Source organism: Suricata suricatta, chromosome 9 (genome assembly GCF_006229205.1).
Source record: "Suricata suricatta isolate VVHF042 chromosome 9, meerkat_22Aug2017_6uvM2_HiC, whole genome shotgun sequence".
Classification (NCBI taxonomy): Eukaryota; Metazoa; Chordata; class Mammalia; order Carnivora; family Herpestidae; genus Suricata; species Suricata suricatta.
In genome coordinates, this window is record NC_043708.1 from 64,175,318 (window position 1) to 64,184,794 (window position 9,477).

At 37.4% G+C, this 9,477-nt stretch overlaps 1 pseudogene; it reads left to right on the top strand.

The window, feature by feature from the left end:
• Positions 1-5,660: 5,660 nt before the first annotated feature.
• LOC115302482 lies at positions 5,661-6,837 on the top strand (annotated as a pseudogene).
• The last annotated feature ends 2,640 nt before the right edge of the window (positions 6,838-9,477 follow it).

The following is a 9,477-nucleotide window of genomic DNA, read 5'->3' on the forward strand; positions in this document are numbered from 1 at the left end:
TGAGAGACAGAGAGAGACAGCGCAAGCAGGAGAGGGTCAGACAGACAGGGAGACACAGAATCTGAAGACAGGCTCCAGGCTCTGAGCCTTCAGCGCAGAGCCCGACGCAGGGCTCGAACCCACGAACCGTGAGATCATAACCTGAGCTGAAGCCAGACCCTTAACCGACTAAACCACCCAGGCGCCCCAAGAGGTGTTTTTTTTTTTAATATACATCCTAGATTTTAGTCCTTTGTCAGGTTGTTTGCCAATATTTTCTCCCAGTCTAATTTGTCTTTTCATCCACTTAACATGGCTTTTTTCCTTAATAGCATTTTTAATTTTGTTGAAGCCCTATTTATTGATTTTTCTGTTTAGACCATTGCTGTGGACTGAATTTTATACCCCTCCACTCCCAAATTAATATGTTGTTGAAGCCTCATCTCCAAAGTAATGTTATTTGGAGATGGGGACCTGGAAGGTAATTGCACTGTGGAGTGGAGCCCTGATGGATGAGATTAGTGTTTTTCTAAGAAGAAATACCGGAGAGCAGCCCTCTGTCTGATCTCCCCAAGTGGGGATACAAGGAAAAAATGGCTGTCTCCAAAGTAAGAATTGGCCTGCACCAGAAGTCGACTATGTTGGCACCCTGATTTGGGGTTTTCCTGCCTCCAGAACTGTAAGTAATGAATCTGTTGTTCAAGCCACCAAGTCTATGGTATTCCATTACGGCACCCTGAAATGACTGAGACATTAGTGTTTTTGATGTCATATCTAAGAACTTTTATAAATTATGGATTTAATTTCCTTAATAGTTACAGGGTGATTCATTACCTGTTCTATTGAGTGGGTTATGGCATTTGTGCTTTTTGAAAAATTGCTTCATTTCATGTAAGTTGTCAAATCTATGTGTGTAAAGTTTTCAAAGTATTCACTTATCATTTTGATTTCTGAAGGATCTGTAGTGATATATCCTGCTTCATTCCTGATATTAGAAATTTGTGGCATATCTTGATTCTTTGTCAATTTTACTAGAGGATTTTTTTCTTTTTTTAAATTTATTTTTAATGTTTTATATATTTTTGAGAGAGAGAGAGAAACAGACAGACAGACAGAGTATGAGCAGGGGAGGGGCAGAGAGAGAGAGAGACACATAGAATTGGAAGCAGGCTCCAGGCTCTGAGCTGTCAGCACAAAGCCTAGTGTGGGCCTTGAACTCAACAAACCCTGAGTTCATGACCTGAGCCAAAGACGGACTGTGCCACCCAGGTCCCCCCCCCCCCCCACACACACTTAATTTCATTTGTATTGATGTTTTTAAAGAGCTAAATTTCTGTTTCATTGATTTTCTCTATTTTTCTGTTTTAAATTTTATTAATTTTTGGTTTTTATTATTTCCTTCCTTCTGCAAGCTTTGAGTTTGTTTTCTTCTTTTTCTAGGTTTCTTGAGGGGAGCATTGGTTTAGCTACCTCCCATAATTCAATGTTGATTGATGGTGGTGTTGATTTCTTCTATATACTTGCTGATTTTCTTTCTAGTTGTTTTATCATTTGTTAAGAGGGAGGTGTTGTCATCTCCATCTCTAAGTGTGAATTCTTCTGTTTCTCCTGGGTTTCTCCTAGTGTTTTTCATGGCTACCAGTTGCTTTCCCCCGTCCCCACACTCGCTTTGCAGTATTGGTATTTGGAGCATGTACATTTAGGATTGCAGTGACTTCTTGGGTCATTGAACCTCTTATCATTATGTAATGTCCCCCTCTGTCCTTAGCAGTTTTCTTCACTAACTCTTCTTTAATGTTTACATGTTTATATTTGAAGTGAGTTTTTGCAGACAGCCTAGATTGGGTCATGATTCTTAATCTACCCTGCCAATTCTTGCCTTTTAATTAGTATATTTGGAACATCTACATTTAATGTAATTATTAATACATTAGGGTTTATATCTGCTATTTTATTTGTTTTCAGTTTATTCTGTAACTTTTTATTTTATGTTTCTTATTTCTGCCTTCCTGTGTGTTACTTGAACATCTTTTAGTAAGTTTATTTTGATTTGTCTGTTGTGAGTTTGAGTGTATATCTTTGTATAGGTTTATTTTAATAGTTGCATTAGGTTTTACATTATATATTTATGACATTATAGTATACTAGTATCAACATTTTACCCATTTGAGTGAAGTGTAGTAACTTTATTCCCCTTTAAGTCCCTTTGCCTTCCCCCATTTTAATTATCTTAACTATTTCCTCTATGTAGACCAAGAATGATATCACACAATGTTGTAATTGTTCTTTCAGCTACCAAGTCTAACTTTAAAAACTAAAGAGAAGGAAAGTCTATTGTATTTATTTGTGTATTTATTTTCCTATAGTTCTTTCTTCCTTGTTTATGTTCCAAGTTTGCTTTTTTTATCATTTCCTTTCTGTTTCAATTGCCTTAGCCATTTTTCCTTAGCCATTCTTTCAGAGTTGGTCTGGGGACAACACGTTCACTTTACTTCCATTTTATCTGAAAATGTCTTAATTTTCCCTATATTTCTGAAGGATATTTTTATTGGTTATAGAATTCTGTGTTGACACGCCTTCAATACTTAAACAACATTGTGGCTCTTTCTTCTAGCCTCCATGGTTTCTGAGGAGAAATCCACTGTTATTTGAATTGTTATTCTCTAGAGATGAGGTGGCATCTGTTGATTTTCTTTTCTTATTGAAGTTTGGATCTCCTGGTTCTTGTTTTGACAGTGATTTTTAATTGTAATCTGGAAATTTTGGATACTCTGTTATGAAACGTTGATCTCATTTAAATCCCTTGTTTCAGTAGGTCTTCTTTAACACTGTGCAAGAAGTGAAGAGGAGATGCCATCTAAATACTGTCAGGTAGAGATGGAAGTCCAATTAATTCCTCGGTCAGTCTCTGTTGTCACTCCAGTGAGCAGAGTCACCTCATTACTGGGAAGATGTGGAATTTCAGGTTCCCCATTAGGCCTGTGCTGACACCATCTATCAGTAGGCAAAGGGATGCCTCATTACCACTCAGAAGAGTGGAAGTCTACATTTATGATGTTCTGGCTACTGATAGGAGACTGTTGACACCTGGAAGGATTGGAAGTCCAGGCTCCCTACTTGGACTTCTCTGATACCATCCCGGGGCAGAGTGGTGTGTGTGTGTGGGGGGTGCCAATTATAGCAGGGTGATAAGGAGTAAGTTCTAGGCTTCCTCTGAGGCCTCTGATGATGTATGTAGGTCCAGTTTTTTCCATGGTGTTAGGCTGGAGTAAGGCAGTTACTGTCTCAACATTTTTTGTCCTACTAGGTTTCCCCTCTCCTGGTCCTTTGGCTGGAGAAAGCAGATTTTTTAGTGCTTTTTGTTTGCATCTATTAGTGTTTCTAGGTTGTGGGCTTCTCTAGCACCCAGAGTAGGCATGTGAGGCAAAAAGAAAACATAGAGAACTTACTTCTGTGTTATTCCTTGGGTTTCTAAGTCCCTAAATAATTTCTTTTCTTCTTTTTACTTTTCAGAGTCTCCCTGTATTTCTTTAACATATAATATTCAGGGTTTTTGTTTGTACTTAGCAGTAGGAAGAGGGACAAGTACATCTACTACATTTGATCCATAACTGAAAGCCCTATAAATGCCCTTTTAAATTTCTTTTTGTATATGTTTTATACCAGTCATATAACATTAATAATAATACATATATTAAATTACAAATAAACATGCAAACATATATATCAAAAGTACAGGTTCAGTTTTATTTTTTTAATAATGGGGTGCATAGCCAAATGCAGATTGCAGAACACTGGTGGAATCAAAACAGTGTAAACTCATTTCTTGGACTGGCACTTTTACTAACTTGTGTGATTTGGAGCATTTCTTTTTTTCACCTCTAGCATGAAGCAATTTAGTAAGATAATCTTTAGTGCCACATCTAACTCTAATATTGGGCAAAACAATAACAGGTGGCATTCCTTCCAAAAGATATAAAATACCACATGAACATTGTTTCCTTTACTTATGGTTTCATTAAAGCATTTTTTAAATCCTGAAAAATATTCATTTCCTCAAGGGTAAAATTTTATCCAATTTGTGTTCTAATAACATAAACAAGATTGATATCATAAGCGTAATTGTTACTCAAAAACAGCAAAACAGTTTGATTAAAAAGTCTATTCTAATTTTCTGTGAACTGTTAAGTTCAGGGTTGCATCATCTTATTAAGTAATTTAGTATTTTTCCTTGACATTTTTCAGTAACATACTCCTCTCCCACACTTTTCAGATGGAACTAAAAAGGTCAAAAATTGGTAAGAGAGGCTATTGTACTCTGTGCCTACTGGTCTCAAAAAATAGACCATTGCTTTTTGTACTGTGTATGTATACATCAAACACGTTCACTCTGTCCTCGCACATTATATGCTACTATCTAGGCTTGCTAGTGCTGCCATAACAAAATACACAGACTAGATGGCTTAAGCAACAGAAATTTATTTTCCCACCGTTCTGATGCTGGAAGCCCACCACAGTCATGCTGGCAGGATTGGTTTCTCTTAATGCCTCCTTGGCTTGCAGATGCCAGTGCCCTAGCCGCCTTTCCCCATGGCCATCCCTCCGGGCATGTGTGCCTCTAGCGGCTCTCCATGTTCTTTTAATTTCCTCTTATTAGGACATCAGTCAGATTGGGTTAGGGCCCACACTAACAGCCTCTTTTTAACTTAATGGCCCCATCTCCAAATACAGTCACCTTCTGGGGTACTGGGGGATTAGAGCTTCAACATATGATTTTTTTAAAGTTTATTTATTTTGAGAGAGAGGGGAGACAGGGTGGGAGGGAGAGAGAGAGAACAAGTGTGGGAGAGGCAGAGATTGAGGGAGAGAGAGAATCCCAGGCAGGCTTCACACCTGATGCAGGGCTTGAGCTCACAAACCATGAGATCTTGACCTGTGCTAAAATCAGGAGTCTGACGTTTAACTGACCGAGCCACCTGGGTGCCCCAACATATGAATTTTGGTAGGGACATAATTAAGTCCCTAAAAGCCACATTTACCGTTCTGCTTTAAAACAATGAATTCTACGAGTTAAGCTTTTGAGATGAATCTGAGAAGAACTGTTTTACAATGACCATAGCTTTAGTTGGCTAATACAGTGCAGTGGAGTGTGTGTGTGTGTGTGTGTGTGTGATATTTGTTCAAAAGCAGCTAGCCGTCTCCAGGTTGTTTCAAGGCTGTGGGCTGCCAGAGTGCTTCCCAGATACGCAGCTTAATAGTACCTAAGCGTACAGATCAGTTGGAGCTATTATACGGACATAATTTAGGGATGAACCAAGTGAATTTTCTAGGCAAAATAGAATAATGTTGTTTAAGTTAAAATTTGGATTATTTAATCGATTGTGTCATTACTCAATACTCTATGACTTTATAATCATTGAGTCATTATATTGCATACCTGAAACTAATGTAACACGGTGTGTCAACTGTACCTTAATAAAAAAAAAAATGCAAAAAGTAAAAATAATCTATAACATTCGAAGTTTGAATATTGGGATCCGTTTATTAAAATAGAAAGTATTCGGGAACTTTCCAGAACGCTTGGCGAAAAGCGGAGGAGCCGCGGTTGCCTGAGCTGCGCCCAGCAACGCGCCGCTTCCTGCTCCCCCACACCAGCCTCGGCTGCTCACAGGCTGTAGAAAATGGTGAAAGAAACTACTTAGTATGATTTTTTTGGGGTCAAACCCAATGCTACCCAGGAGGAATTGAAAAAGGCTTACAGGAAATTGGCTTTGAAGTACCATCCTGACAAGAATCCAAATGAAGGAGAGAAGTTTAAACAGATTTCTGAAGATTATGAAGTGCTCTCTGATGCAAAGAAAAGGGAATTATATGACAAAAGAGGAGAATAAGCAATTAAAGAAAGTGGAGCAGGTGGCGGCTTTGGCTCCCCATGGACATCTTTGATGTTTTTTGGAGGAGGAGGAAGGATGCAAAGAGAAAGGAGAGGTAAAAATGTTGTGCATCAGCTCTCCGTAACCTTAGAAGATTTATATAATGGTGCAACAAGAAAACTAGCTCTGCAAAAGAATGTGATTTGCGACAAATGTGAAGGCCAAGGTGGAAAGAAAGGAGTAGAATGTTGTCCCAATTGCTGAGGAACGGGAATGCAAATCAGAATTAGTCAGATAGGACCTGGAATGGTTCAACAAATTCAATCTGTGTGCATGGAGTGCCAGGGTCATGGGGACCGGATCAGTCCTAAAGATAGATGTAAAAGCTGCAATGGAAGGAAGATAGTTCGAGAAAAGAAGATTCTAGAAGTTCATATTGACAAAGGCATGAAAGATGGCCAGAAGATAACATTCCATGGTGAAGAACCTGGACTGGAACCAGGAGATACTGTCATTGTTTTAGATCAGAAGGACCATGCTGTGTTTACTCCCGAGGACAGGATCTTTTCATGTGTATGGACATACAGCTGGTGGAAGCCCTGTGCGGCTTTCAAAAGCCAATATCTACTCTTGACAACAGAACCACTGTCATCACCTCTCATTCAGGTCAGATTGTCAAGCTCGGAGATATCAAGTGTGGGCTGAATGGAGGCTTGCCAGTTTATCATAGACCACATGAAAATGGTCACCTACTCATGGAATTTAAGGTAAACTTTCCTGAGAATGGCTTCCCTCTCCTGATAAACTCTCTTCACTGGAAAAACTCCTACCTGAGAGGAAGGAAGTAGAAGAGACTGATGAAATGGACCAGGTAGAACTGGTGGACTTTGATCCAAATCAGGAAAGATGGTGCCATTACAACGGAGAAGCATATGACGACGATGAACATCACCTGAGGGCAGGTGTTCAGTGTCAGACCTCTTAACGGGGCCAGTGAATGACACTGCTGGCATTTTACGTGCGGTCGTGAACCAGTGAAGGACTATAGTCATAGCTCACTACTTGCTATTGTTTTTGTTTTAATATTCAACGATAGCAGTGTTTTAAAAGTTAAATGAAGAATAAAAAACATAAAGGGTCAAAAAACAAATAAAATAGAAAGTATTCATTTAACATAACTTACTAGGTTTTAAACATTTTAAACATTCTTTATCCGTCTGGTTTTGATCCATGTGCTTATCATTTTTGAAGTACTGTACTTAAACATTAAGAAAATTAGATTGGCACATATATTTCTAGCCAATTAACAAAAAGTATGGTTGGAAAGTAGCGAATACTTTACAGTTTCACTTGTCAGTGACATTTCATGAAGTTAATTAATTTCTGTCATAATAAAATACAGTAAAAAGTATATGTATATATTTATATTCTATTACTTTCCAAATATAGCATCCATCACTGTTTTGATTTCTGACAGCAGAGCTGATGTTCTCCTGAGGTGTCAAATTTGATTTGAATATTCAATTAAAAAAACCTGTAAAATATCTTGCTACTTTAAAAAATGGGTTTTTAGAATTTATGTCAGCTCAATGTATTTCACCATCATGAATTCTTTGAAATTTTGTGTATCTTTTAAATTATTCTATTTTAAGACCCTCCAGATATACTCCTTGTTAGCAGAATCAATCCCTCCTACAATTTATCAGTCTTATTCATATTTTTTCTTGTAACTACATTTCTAAATCTTTATTTCAGTTTGTGAGTATATTTTCTGCCCAAGTAATAGTGCTATTATTCACATTTTAAAAAATGTGTCAGCCAAAAAAAAAGAAAGTAAATGTTCAACTGCAGGTAGGCAGAAACCATATTTTAGAATATTCTGCAGCCATCACAAATGTTTCTGAAAATATTTAATGATTTCATAATAATAGTTGGTATATTAAATTTAAAAATCAGATTAACAACAATATTTTTAATATGATTCCACTTAATGGTAACTCTGAGTTAAGAAATTTATAAATAATTTTTTAAAATTTAGCATTTATTCATTTTTGAGAGACAGAGAAAGACTGTGTGAGCAGGGGAGGAACAGAGAGAAAGGGAGACACAGAATCCGAAGCAGGCTCCAGGCTCTGAGCTGTCAGCAAAGAGCCTGATGTGAGGCTCAAATCCACAAACTGCAAGGTCATGACCTGAGTCAAAGTCAGACAGTTAACCAACTGAATGACCCAGGCACCCTTATTTTTTTAATGTACATTTTTGTTTTCTCCTAATAATTTTTAAAATTAACGTGCATTACTTTTATAGTCAGGAAAATAACAATACATGTTATTAGACACTGAGGTGGTTGATTTTGGGGAAGCTAGACCTTTAGATTATGCTATCCATTTATTTACTGGAGGCATTTTATACTCAAGTCATTGACTCATTCAGTAAATAGTTATTGAACTATTACCAAGTAATGGCATCTATTCTATGCCAGGTATGATTCTGGAGACACTTGAGGAAGGGTATGTGGACATGGTTATAAAATGGTTCCTACAGGTATAGGATGCAAGCAAAATCAATACTATGTGATGGGTGCTAGGGTAATAGCACTGAGGAAGTCTTATAAGTGTATCTGCACAGAGTAGCTAACTATGTCAAACTTCATGTGTCTGACTGGATCACAAGAATAGAATTTCTCTGAACCTCATTAGCTGAATCCCACAAGGAAATGTCTGTCTGGAGGTGCCTGGGTGGCTCAGCTCAGGTCATGATCTCACAGTTCAGGGGTTCGAGCCATGTGTTGGGATCTGTGCTGACAGCTCAGAGCTGGAGCTTACTTTGGATTCTGTGTCTCTTTCTCTCTCTGTCCCTCCCCTGCTTGTACTCTGTCTCTGTCTCTTTCAAAAATAAATAAACCTTAAAAAAAAGAAGAAGAAAGGAAGTGTCTGATTTAGAGTTGGTTTCTGTGACTTGGGCTTTTGAATAGGGTGGATATAAAAGACTACTACCTTGAAAAAATGTAAATTTTTAATCTTCAAAGTGTATTTGAACAGTTTGTTCTAAAACACATTAATACGCGTTAATTCTGTACTGGTACTAAGGGATAGAAGGTAAATAAAACGAAGAGTCTTGCTCTCAGGAAATACAGAGTGTAAATCAAGAGTTTTTCCATTATCTTATATAATATGGACATCTGTGATAATTTTATCTAAAATTTTTGTTTAAAATCTGAGAATATGGAAATAATTTAAAAAATTTTTTAATCTTTATTTTTGAGGGAGAGAGAGTGAGAGAAGGACAGAGAGACAGAGAGACAGAGGGAGAGAGAGAGAGAGAAAGAAAATGAGGCAGGCTCCAGGCTCTGAGCTATCAGCACAGAGCCTGACATAGGGCTTGAACTCATGAATAACAAGATCATGACCTGAGCCAAAGTTGGACATTTAATGACCTGAGCCACGCACGTGCCCCTGAATTCATTATTATATATATGTTAACTAGCTTGGGTTTAAATAAAATAAATAATAATAATAAATAAAAAAATAAAATCAGACAACAAGAATTAGGAATTCTTTTTTTTTCCTTCTTTTGTTTTGCCTATGAAGAAAGTTAAACTAAATGTTATAGCAGAAATCATGGA